Below are 12,912 nucleotides of genomic sequence, written 5' to 3'. Positions count from 1 at the left end.
TTTTTATCCGATGAGATTAACAAAAGGTAATTTAATTCACCTTAACCGTTAAGGATGGAATAGAACTCAGTTCGTGGTTTCCTTTAATAAAAAAGAAAATGATTTGTTAGTTAAACTAAGAAGACTAAATGCTGTTTGTTACATGATAACATTAGGCCTAGAAACCAGATAGTTTACGTCGACTACATTGAAAAAGTGATCGATCTAGTGATCGTTCCCACATTTATGTTGGGCTAATAGACAAGTAGGTAAGTGTACATCTAAGTCATTTCTCACTGTCATTATGGCTCATGTGTGATTGGAATAGAAATGAAAATAGACTTCATTTTCATTCCTGCTGCCTTGAGTTGTGTAAAGGCTGATTCCGTGCTAAACGATATGACGTTCTTCTTTATCTAATTGCGTGATTTTTTTCTTCCCAAACAGTGAATCAGGGAGGAAACAAAGCAACGTGTGTGGTATATATTGAAATTTCTTTCAATCCCAGCTACTGCCGTGCTTATCCATTAAGTAATATTTTACACTTACTCAGACTGACTTAGATAATTACTTCAGCAAACGTACGTAGTTGCAATGAACCTTAAGAGTTAAGAAAAAAATATACGTTATTACGCTGAAAGTTAAGAGCTTTATCAAAACGTAAGTAGTTACACTGAGATTCAATAATTAAAATCTTTATCGAAACATAAGCAGATATACTGAAACTCAGTTAAGAACTTTATCAAAAACATACGTAGTAACACTGAGACTTAAGAAATAAGAACTTTGTCAAAATTTAAGTGGTTACCCTAAAACTTAAGAATTAAGAACGTTTTTGGAACATACTTACCCTGAAACTTACGTTTATCAAAAGTTTTATCTAAGGAAATTTGATATGTTATGAAATGACTGGATAGAAAAACGGTTATGTTTAGAACACGCCGATGGCTGAGAAGTCCAGTTTGACAATGAATATTTTAAAACATTTTTTACGTCTCCTGAACGATATTAAATCTTTTTTTTTTATTGTTTCTCATTTCCATTAACTGGATTGTTTACACATTTGGAGAAACTAAACCACACGTGTTTGTTTCGGAATTTTGCGCACAGCTACACGAGGGCTATTTACGCCTAACTGATAGACTAGAGTAAAGCACTTGTCAACAGCACCCACCGCCAACTCTTGGTCTACGATTGTGAATCGGCACGATATTATAGCGCACTCACAACCCGAAGTGTGGGACGCGTTTTGACGACAACAAATCTCTAATAAAAACTTATGGGATTCACAATCTGGGTACACTTACCACGAGGCTACACCCAGGTAATCACGTGAGAGCAGGATTGTAAACAGATTACTCTTTAAAACGTCTATGTTTAAAAAGATTGCATATCTTAATTTAAGTATCACCACATATTATGACTATTAACATAGACAGTGTAACCGGGAGGGGGCACGTGACCCAAACTTTTGACCCAGTAATTAAGCGCTCCTTTGAATGGGGAATAGCACACCTCCTAAAGTGGCTCAGCGGTAAACCTGAAGGCATATAACGCATAAATCCGGATTGGGCATAATACAGATAGCCCACTGTGAAGTTTTGTGTTTAACAAGAAACAAACAAACAAGTGTATAGTTATTAAGGAAAGTTTCTGTTTCAACATAGCAAATAAGGTGCTCAAATCGTCAATGCCTCCCCTCCTCCCAGTTCAAATCTGTTACGCCCCCTGTGACTATTAATCTGTCTATGACAAAAATATCATCTTTGTAATATAGTTTTGTATATCATACAACATCTTCTCACTAATTACCTTACTATCGTACAACATCTCACTAAGTACCTTACTATCGTACAACATCTCACTAAGTACCTTACTATCGTACAACATCTCACAGTGAGAAAATGTTGTACGATAGTAAGGTACTTAGTGAGAAGATGTTGTACGATAGTAAGGTACTTAAAGTACCTTACTATCGTACAACATCTTCTCACTAAGTACCTTACTATCGTACAACATTTTCTCACTAAGTACCTTACTCGAATATTGAACGAATTAGCTTTTTGTTTTTAACTTGGTGTATTATGTGTTCAGCACGTGTTACTGATTTAGTAGACAATTGTTCTATACTGCCCGTTGTAGGAACGAATACATACGTAAAATAACATTTCGGAAGAAATAAAATGAAAAGCATATATAACTGTGGGGGCGTGTCGTTCTGTAGGAAATGTTGCGCAACTAACTGGTCGCATAGAGGAAGTTAGTGCTCGTGCTGACCATTTAGGAGAAGACCGTGTGGCGCCCGCCGGACAGTTGATTACACAAGTTGGTTTTAGCTTATTCTCGACCTCAGGTTTATTCAAACGTTTTTACTTAAGAAGTAAACTTCAAATCATTCGACTTTTTTTTTCAGAATTAATCTTCTCAAAGATTAGTTAATCGGGCGAAATTTATGCATCATAATAAAACTCCTCTTCTAAAATCTAGTTGTAAGATTTAATATTTTTTCATGACTCAAACCTCTTCATCTCGTGCCATTCTTTTTCTTTTTCAACTTAAATTTAAATGACAATTTTGAACATTTCACATTTTATACATTAAAACAAGAACCTTGTGTGCAAAGTTAGAAACAAATTTAATATGAGGTTGTTAACACTAACTTTATTTCTTATTCATTATGTTTTGAAAGAGATGGCCCCCAGTGGTTCAGCGGTGCGTCTGAGGCATATAACGCTAAAAACCGGGTTTCGATACCTATGGTGGGTACAGCACAGGCAGCCCATTGTGCAGCTTTGTATTTAACTATCAATAAACAAACAAACTTATTATCCAAAAATATAAACGTATTTTCAAAATATTAAATTTATTGTTCTCTGGTAGATCATCGCTTACTTTATGGAGTTGCAACGCTAAATTTTGTGGTTCGACTCCGAGTGGTTAACAGAGCGCATATTGGGAAACTTTGCGCTAAAAATCAACAACAACAATAAACCTATTATAAAGAATGTTTAACCTTGCAAATTTATTAAATGTACTGTAACACTCACCTAAAAACTAATAAAAAAGTGGGTGAAATTGTTTTATAAATTTGTTTGGAACGATTATCAAGACCAAGTGTTTAAAAAATACTGTGTACAAGTTACGATGTTAAACTCATTGTAAAGGATGTTGAACTTATTACGAAAATATTAAACTCATTGTAAAGGATGTTAAACTTATTATGGAAACATTAAACTCATTGTAAGGGATGTTAAACTTGTTATGAAAATATTAAACTTATTGTAAAGGATGTTAAACTTATTACGAAAATGCTAAACTCATTGTAAAGGATGTTAAACTTATTATCAAGATATTAAACTCATTGTAAATGATGTTAAACGTATTATCAAAATATTAAACTCATTGTAAAAGGGTTATTACGAAAATATCAAACTCATTGTAAAGGATGTTAAACTTATTACGAAAATGTTAAACTCATTGTAAAGGATGTTAAACTTATTACGAAAATGTTAAACTCATTGTAAAGGATGTTAAACTTATTACGAAAATGTTAAACTCATTGTAAAGGATGTTAAACTTATTACGAAAATGTTAAACTCATTGTAAAGGATGTTAAACTTATTATTAAGATATTAAACTCATTGTAAAAGGATTATTACGAAAATATTAAACTCATTGTAAAGGATGTTAAACATATTAAACCCATTGTAAAGGATGTTAAACTTATTACGAAAATGTTAAACTCATTGTAAAGGACGTTAATCTTATTATAAAAATGTTAAAAACGTTGTAAAGGACGTTAATCTTATTATAAAAATGCTAGAGACCTCATAGGGATAGTTAATAAACAAGTCGCAGCCTAAGATGCTAGAAAACAGTAATTTATACGATCTGTTTTAAACGGTCAGTTTATAAGTTATTGTTTGTTTTGTAATTCCACACGATATTTTAAATGAAACATCCTTACATTACTTCTCTTAACCCGTGAGAACAGCAAGGACAACTATAACGTAGCACAATCTGTCAAGCAAACTGCTGATGCAACGCCTCAATGTGTTCATTACAACTGTTTGTTATGTATATATCTTTATATAATACGACGAACAACAAGCATCACGGCACTGTGTTTACGTGATCTTCAACACAGGAAATTAAAAATTTCGTGTTCAAAAAAAAAAAAAGAGCTTAAATGCTAACAGCAATTTCCGGCAAAAATTGTAGAATTTTCGCAACGTAGAGATAGTGAATTTAAACAGAAATGGCTGGAGGTTACTGGCCAACCACTCCATTTCTTACAGCCAACCTTGATATAAAGCAACGTTGAAATACACACATACGTCAAACACGTGCCTTTCGAAATGAAGCGTTTTAGTGAACGGACCACTTTCATGCATGGAGGAAACACTTCTTTCTCACTTTTTATGTTTATACACACATAACAATCGATATCACAGTAAACTAGCTAGCAGAGTTTATACACAGGTACCAATAAATACCACAGTAAGTCAGCTTGTAGAGTTTATATAAATATAACAATCGATATCACAATAAACTAGTTTGTAGAGCTTATACACAGGTACAAATAAATATCCCAGTAAGTCAGAAGGTAGAGTTTATATAAACATAACAATCGATATCACAATAAACTAGCTTGTAGAGTTTATATACGGATACCAATAAATATCACACTAAGTCAACTTGTAGAGTTTATACGAACATAACAATAGATATCACAGTAAGCCAGCTTGTAGAGTTTATTCACAGGTGCCAATGAAGACCATAATACACCACTTGTAGAGTTTATAAAAACATAACAAGAGATATCACAGTAAGCTAAATTGTAAAATTTATACAAACATAATAGATATCACAGTAAACTAGCTTGCAGAGTTTATACACAGGTGCCAATAAATACCACAGTAAGTCAGCTTGTAGAGTTTATATAAGCATAACAATCGATATCACAATAAACTAGCTTGTAGAGTTCATATTCAGGTACCAATAAATACCACAGTAAGTCAGCTTGTAGAGTTTATATAAACATAGCAATTGATATCACAGTAAACTAGCTTGTAGAGTTTATACACAGGTGCCACAGTAAACCAGCTTGTAGAATTTATACGAACATAACAATAGATACCACAGTAAGCCAGCTTGTAGACTTTATACGAACATAACAATAGATACCACAGTAAGGCAGCTTCTAGAGTTTATACAAACATAACAATAGATACCATAGTAAGCCAGCTTGTAGACTTTTATACAAACATAATAATAGATACCACAGTAAGGCAGCTTCTAGAGTTTATACAAACATAACAATAGATATCATAGTAAGCCAGTTTGTAGACTTTATACGAACATAACAATAGATACCACAGTAAGGCAGCTTCTAGAGTTTATACAAACATAACAATAGATACCATAGTAAGCCAGCTTGTAGACTTTATACAAACATAATAATAGATACCACAGTAAGGCAGCTTCTAGGGTTTATATAAACATAACAATAGATACCACAGTAAGCCAACTTGCTAAATAAAAACTCTTCATGCATAACCATTTAAGTAGTTGACGTCACTGACTTTATCCAGGCAGCGTTTCTTAAAATACTGATTATTTCATACATCGTTGGATTACCTTTTAATCAATTAGCCAGAGAGCATTTCCAAAACCCTTGTTAAGGCATAAACTTGTTTTTTCATGCTGTCGAAACATGACTGCTATTAATTTACTTGTCATCATACAGTAATTTTAAGCCTGCTATATTTCTAGCTTTGTATTTTATATCTAGTCCCTTAGATCTGAATGCTTCATACATTGTTGCATTTCGTCTTAATCAGTCGACGTCACTGATTTTAGTCAGCAAGTGTGTATGAAGCCCTTGAATATTTTTCAACAATGCAATATCAAGATTTTATTTTCTCTGTATTTTTGTAACTAATATATAGCTGTACAAGGTTCGTAGATGATAAGCAACTATGACAAAAATCTATATATTCCTGTTGTTGATTAATACGATATTTCGATAATACGTGTTTTAAAAAGCTGGCCTCCAGGCTTCTCCAAATGATTGATGCTATCTTCTATAGAGGAGACTTTCCTGCTCAGGGAAACATTTGCTTATGCTAAGTCTGATGTACATTATGGTTTATGGATAATCACCTTTTTTTCTGTGGCAGAAAGTAATGAAAGACCGATCTTGATTGCTTGCTCTCTGCGCACGGCCACGCGGCAAGTGGATAAAGTTTCTTGGCGTCGGAGTTTGGCGCCACGGTGTCGCTTCGTCCCTAGCTAGCGGCAGGGGTTAGAATCAGATCAATGTTGGACCATCTGTGTCAGGAGCGCTAGGATGGGTAGGATAAGTGCAGACTGACATATTACTCATGCTTTTACTCTGCGATCACCTTTCTTCGTCGCTCATATGGATGGATGTTCGCATAAACGTTTGTTGTGCAAAGTTTATAGAGCTGTTTAATTTAAATTATTTCCTGAAAGAACAGTCCGCTCATACAAAGAAGACGCCACTATAAATGAAAATAAAAATCTAACTTCAGTCGAGCCGCTAATAGCCCACGTTGCGAACCATTTAACCCTGGACCTGATCTAAAATCAAATTATCTATTTCCCATTGCATCTTGTCTCAACGGCTTCTGTCAATACCGGCTGAACTGAATGGGCTCCATCGTGTCTGGGGCACCGCGGTCCAGATGAGTTTCTTCTCAGGACGCTATGGAAATTCATCTCAGCGTCAAATACGGCTTAACAAAGCGCGTCTACATCGTATGGATGTGGTATCTCACGTGTCCATCGTTTATCTAAAAATGTATTCATGATTTCGGGCTCCATGACGTCTTTGAATTTAGAATTACTGACAGCAATAATAGAAGTCTTCCGTACCTGACATTTTGAATACTTTTCATATAATATTTTATATAAGTAAGATCTTGAAGCTAGTGTTTGTTAAATGTTACTATACATGTATTTGATATGAAAACGAGAGAATGTTTTGATACAGTTCCGTTTGTAATCTCTTTGCATACGGGTTACCTTAAGCTAAATCAACTTGTTCAATAAATACATTTCTTTTTGTCTATATACTTATCCAATGTTAAAAATATGCTCTGTATATCTGCCTAATTGTCTACGTAATGTTACAAAATACACTCTATGCCTGTGGATTTATCCACGTAACGTATTAACACACTACATGCTTATGGACTTATCCACGTAATGTATTAACACACTACATGCTTATGGACTTATCCACGTAATGTATTAACACACTCTATGCCTGTGGATTTATCCACGTAACGTATTAACACACTACATGCTTATGGACTTATCCACGTAATGTATTAACACACTACATGCTTATGGACTTATCCACGTAATGTATTAACACACTCATGCCTGTGGATTTATCCACGTAACGTATTAACACACTACATGCTTATGGACTTATCCACGTAATGTATTAACACACTCTATGCCTGTGGATTTATCCACGTAATGTTGAAAATGCACTATATGCTGGTAGATTTACTCACGTAGTGGTTTAATTTTGTTTGAAGTTAAGCACAAAGCTGCACAATGGGCTATCTGTGCTCTGCCCACCACGGGTATCGAAACCCGGTTTCTAGCGTTGTAAGTTCGTAGACATACCGCTGTGCCACTGGGGGGCAGTGGTTTAATACACTACATGCTTATAGATTTATCTGCGTAATTTATTAATGCACTAAATGGTTGTGGATTCAGCCACATAACTTATTAAGTGATACATTCACATGCTCGTGGATTTATTCGTGTAATGTATGAATACATTACACGCTTGTGCATTTATTCACACACTACCGCTCGTAGATTTATTCGTGTAATGTATTAATACATTACATGCTTGTAGATTTATTTACACACTACATGATTGTAGATTTATTCACACACAACATGCTCGTGGATTTAGCCACATAATGTATTAATACACTACATTCTCGTGGATTTATCAACGTAATTTATTAATACACCACATGCTCGTGGATTTATCTACATAATGTATTATTACACTACATGCTCGGGGATTTATTTGCGTAATGTATCAATACACTAGATACTAATGGATTTATCCACATAACGTATTAACACACTACATTCTCGTGGATTTATCCACATAACGTATTAACACACTATATGCTTATGGATTTATCCATATAATGTATCAATACACTACATTCTCGTGGATTTATCAACGTAATTTATTAATACACCACATGCTCGTGGATTTATCTACATAATGTATTATTACACTACATGCTCGGGGATTTATTTGCGTAATGTATCAATACACTAGATACTAATGGATTTATTCACATAATGTATTAATACACTACATTCTCGAGGATTTATCAACGTAATTTATTAATACACTACATGCTCGAGGATTTGTTTGCGTAATGTATTAATACACTAGATGCTCATGGATTTACCACATAATGTATTAATACACTACATTCTCGTGGATTTATCCACATAATGTATTAATACACTACATGATCGTGGATTTAGCCACATAACGTATCAATACACTACATTCTCGTAGATTTATCAACGTAATTTATTAATGCACTACATGCTCGGGGATTTATTTGCGTAATGTATTAATACACTATATGCTTATAGATTTATTCACGTAGTGGTTTAATACACTATATGCTCGTGGATTTATCCATATCATGTGTTAATGCTGTTACGTATTACAATTTCAAATAGCCTGAAATTGAGTTAACTGATAAATTTAAATTTAGTAGTTAAGTTGTACTTTGGATATATAGTCAGTTTGTGATATTTGCCAACAAGATTGATATACACAGTTTTCTTTTTTAACACAAATACGTTTTAATATACATACAACAGTACAATATACAATAACAATTATTACAAATAGTTATTACAAACAATGTTTTATAAACAAAAGTTTCACAAACTTACAAGCAATATAAAATCTTCTTTCAAGTCTGGAACTTCCTTAATATCTTATTGAGGGTTCACGATGAGGGAGTTAATTTCGAGTTAACGTAGGCTTAGTTCACTTAACAAGAAGCTAGCTAGCCTTGTAGTTTATACGCCTGTTAGAGCTTGAGTTTCCACCGATGACGTTAGGTAATGTTTTTATAAAAATATTAATGCCCGATGTGAATCCAATGAAGTTAATTGGTTTGTAATGTTCGAAATCTATACATATTCCTGGTCAAATATCTGAAGTTTTCCGATTGATAAGCGTTATAACAATCACAGTTTTTGCTTCCGAAGTTTATAGCACAACAACTATAGCAAACTAATAATAGATACTCTTTTTGTCGCGTCGCGTTTGTTATATTTATAGGCGTATGGAGGCTTTCTAGAAAATTCAGATTACGTAACAATACACATTTAAGCGTTTACGTACATACATGTATTGTTGGTCCTTAGTTTCGAGAATCTTCTACAACTTTGGAGAATAGGCGGGAGTTTCACAATACATATTTAACGCTATAAGCTATGCATATTTTTGAATATAAACTTAATCTAAACAAACGTTGATATTAAAATAAATATATAATAACACATTCGTTACAATACACTATATACTAGTCTATTTATGCACGTACTGTAACTACTTTTTGGTGAATTAAACTTAACTTGTCTTTTATGGGATTTTCTTTATCCATGTACATGAGGGGGGGGGGACCGACCGTCTGAAAGGAAGTGAGTTGCTATTTGGACGTTCACTGAGTATTGTGATTAATAGTATTACATCGTTGAAGTAGAGTTTTAATTAGATGAGCATGAGGCTAGAATTTTGAAATTATCAATAGAATTATGCTACTCCTTTATTGTAAACATTTCATCAACAAAGTTTACTGATACTCAGTGAACGTCCAAATAGCAACTCACTTCCTTTCAGATACTCCTTTATTGTAAACATTTCATCAACAAAGTTTACTGATACTCAGTGAACGTCCAAATAGCAACTCACTTCCTTTCGGATAATCCATTATTGTAAACATTTCATCAACAAAGTTTACGTTGGCCTAGTCTAGTGGTTAGTATGCCTCTGTTCGTGTCCTGTTGCCACAAAAGAAGCGCTCCGCACTTTGAGGCTGTGGATACGTTATAAGAGTGATGGTCAAATCCCACTACTTGTTCAAGAGTAGCCCAAGAGTTAGGAGTTGGTGCTGTTGATACTAGGAAGGGCTAGTGTAAATAGCCCTTGTGTAGCTTTGCGTGATTATCCGAAAAAAACAACAAACTTATGTCTGACAGAGAACAAACTCTAAATAACAGTCGGTGTTTTATGTTTCCCAATGCTATCTGATACCAGTTGTTTAAAAAGTCACACCGTTATTTGGAGGTCTGTATACTTAGGTAATCATATGTAACGAAACTTATAACAAGAATATGAAGAAATTCCAGATGTTGTCGAGCTATTTATATAACCTTATATATTTACATAATATTTTATACGTAGATAAATCAATACATGTTTAGTATTAAATGACGAAAATTAAAATAAAGACTAGAAAGATATTTTCTTTTTTGGGTGATGGAGTTTGTCTTCACATTATAGGTATAAATAAGTAAACTGTAGCATTACTATAAAATCAATACTAATCCTTTTGCTGTAGCGATAATAAATAAGTGAAACACTTAAAATACTCAAATGAACCTGGGATGACGTTGAAACATGTAGAATGAATGTTTTGTGACCTTTGATGGTCTCAGGAAAAACTTTTTAATTGTGTACTTAAAAAACGATGATCATTTAAGTGATATAATTATATTTACACAAATACCTTGAATTTTAACCTTTAAATAAGCGAAACACTTGCTCAAGATGTGGAGTGTTTGTTTGGTCTCAAAATTTGTGGGAGGAGCCTAACGTTAAAATTAGGAGTTCGATTCTTCGCAATGGACAGAACAATACAGCCTATTGTGTAGCTTTGCACCAATATTATAATAAAAATATTTCATTGCACAGCAATTCCCCCCCCAATCAAATCTTAAATTAATTTGATAACCAGGACCATAACACAAAACATTGTTGGTGGAAAAAGGGGGTGTTTAGGTGTTAGAAGATGGATTTTATGTCTATATATACATACAAATGTCTCAAGAAATGGGTTTGTCTTTATTTCTATATAAACCTGGTCATCCGGGTTTTCCCAGTGTTGGTCCTGACCTCTAGCGAAACCTGGTCATCTGATTCTACTTTGTTAAGTAATGCATATAGAATTATTAGTATTAGTTCCTTTCTTGTTCGTGAGGTTTCTCCTACAGCTGTCACTGCCCGAATTGAATATGGGGCATCTTATGTTGAGGTTTGTTTCCAGTTCAGAGAGATTTGTTGAACAAGTCCACATGACCCAATTTCATGACTGTTTCCATTCACCAGTTTTCGCTGCTAACCTGAATAGTTGTATCGTAACTGTTACCATCTGCCTCTGTCAGTCCCAAGAAAGTAACGATACGAAAGCGAAACAGATTAATCAAAAGTATATCAAATTACTATATAAATGAGTAATATTTCGTTGCTGTTAATGACACTATTAAACTTCACTCACTCAGAAGGAAAATATTTGTTCATGTATATTTCAAATATTTCATCACTTTCTCTTTTCCATATTTCTCAAGAGCTTATACGTAATTATGTTGAGATGTGATCCTTGTAATGCTCTCGCTAAAACAGGAACTTAAACATTATGCTCATATAAATTAAAAAAAAAAAGATTCGCGAACATTTTTTCAGGACAAGGTGAACTGAGATTTTTCTGTTGAAATGCTGATTATACTAGTCGACAAAATCGAACTTTTTTTTTCTCTGTTTTCAGTTTTCTTCTAGTGACTGGTGTTAGTTTCAGCACAATTTAGGTAATAATCACACATTAGGCTAGTTAACGTTACCCTGTACTTTGTATGGGAACTGTCACTAGGAGTTGTAGTCTTCATAGTGGGTGCCAGTCTTGGCTATCTCAGTGGATATCTCAATGAGTGTCTTACTAATTACACTGGCCAACAAGCAACTTTCATCAGATATAATTATAGGTGGCCTAGATAGTTCTTGGAACGCTGATTTCAAATCTGTTTTCCTCTAGCACGTCAAGTTTTCGTGATGAAACCGATTAAATTTGAAAGGTTATTGTCATAATTATAATTTAAGTTGTTGTACATTTTATTTTTCATAAGTGTGTACTGTATAAATTTAACCAAGTGTATGTTGTGTATAACGTTTATGGAAATTATACTGAAAAATAAATAAAGTTACAACAATTCTAAAAACTTTTCAATAATTTCATTCTAGTATATACATAGAAAGAGAGATAATTATGATAAAAAATGTACCACGTCTACGCTTTTTATAGATTGATGTAAATAACAAAGACTGACTGTATTTAGTGTAGCTATGTTGTTTTGTCAAGTTTATTGCTATACATAATACTTTGTTCTATTATCAGCACCAAAACAATCTATCTAACGTTGTATTACCCAACTACTAAAAGATGTTCAAGTAATAAACACTGTTGTACTTAATAGTTTCATTTTAGGTCGAAGTTGCAGCCAAACATCATTTATTAAGCTTAACGACGTGACCTGTTATTACATCCGTTACTCTGTACGCACGGTCTTACGACATTATCGCTGAACAATGACTTGTGAATAGGTCTACGTGTCTGATAGAGGGCGCTCGATCAGTGAGCTTGAAAAATGCCAGTAGTGGTACATTTAGGTGAAATACTATCAGAAAATGGTGCTTGTACTCAAAATTAAAGTAACTTGCTTATCAAAAAAATGGGTCTGATATTTAAAGTGTATTAAATGGAAATTTTGAAATTAGATTTATATTAAACTAGCGAAAGTACCCGGCTTCGCTTCGGTTATTAGGTTGATATATTCTAGATG

The sequence above is a fragment of the Limulus polyphemus genome, unplaced genomic scaffold, assembly GCF_000517525.1.
Source record: "Limulus polyphemus unplaced genomic scaffold, Limulus_polyphemus-2.1.2 Scaffold48, whole genome shotgun sequence".
Classification (NCBI taxonomy): Eukaryota; Metazoa; Arthropoda; class Merostomata; order Xiphosura; family Limulidae; genus Limulus; species Limulus polyphemus.
Note: the sequence above shows the minus strand (reverse complement) of the source record.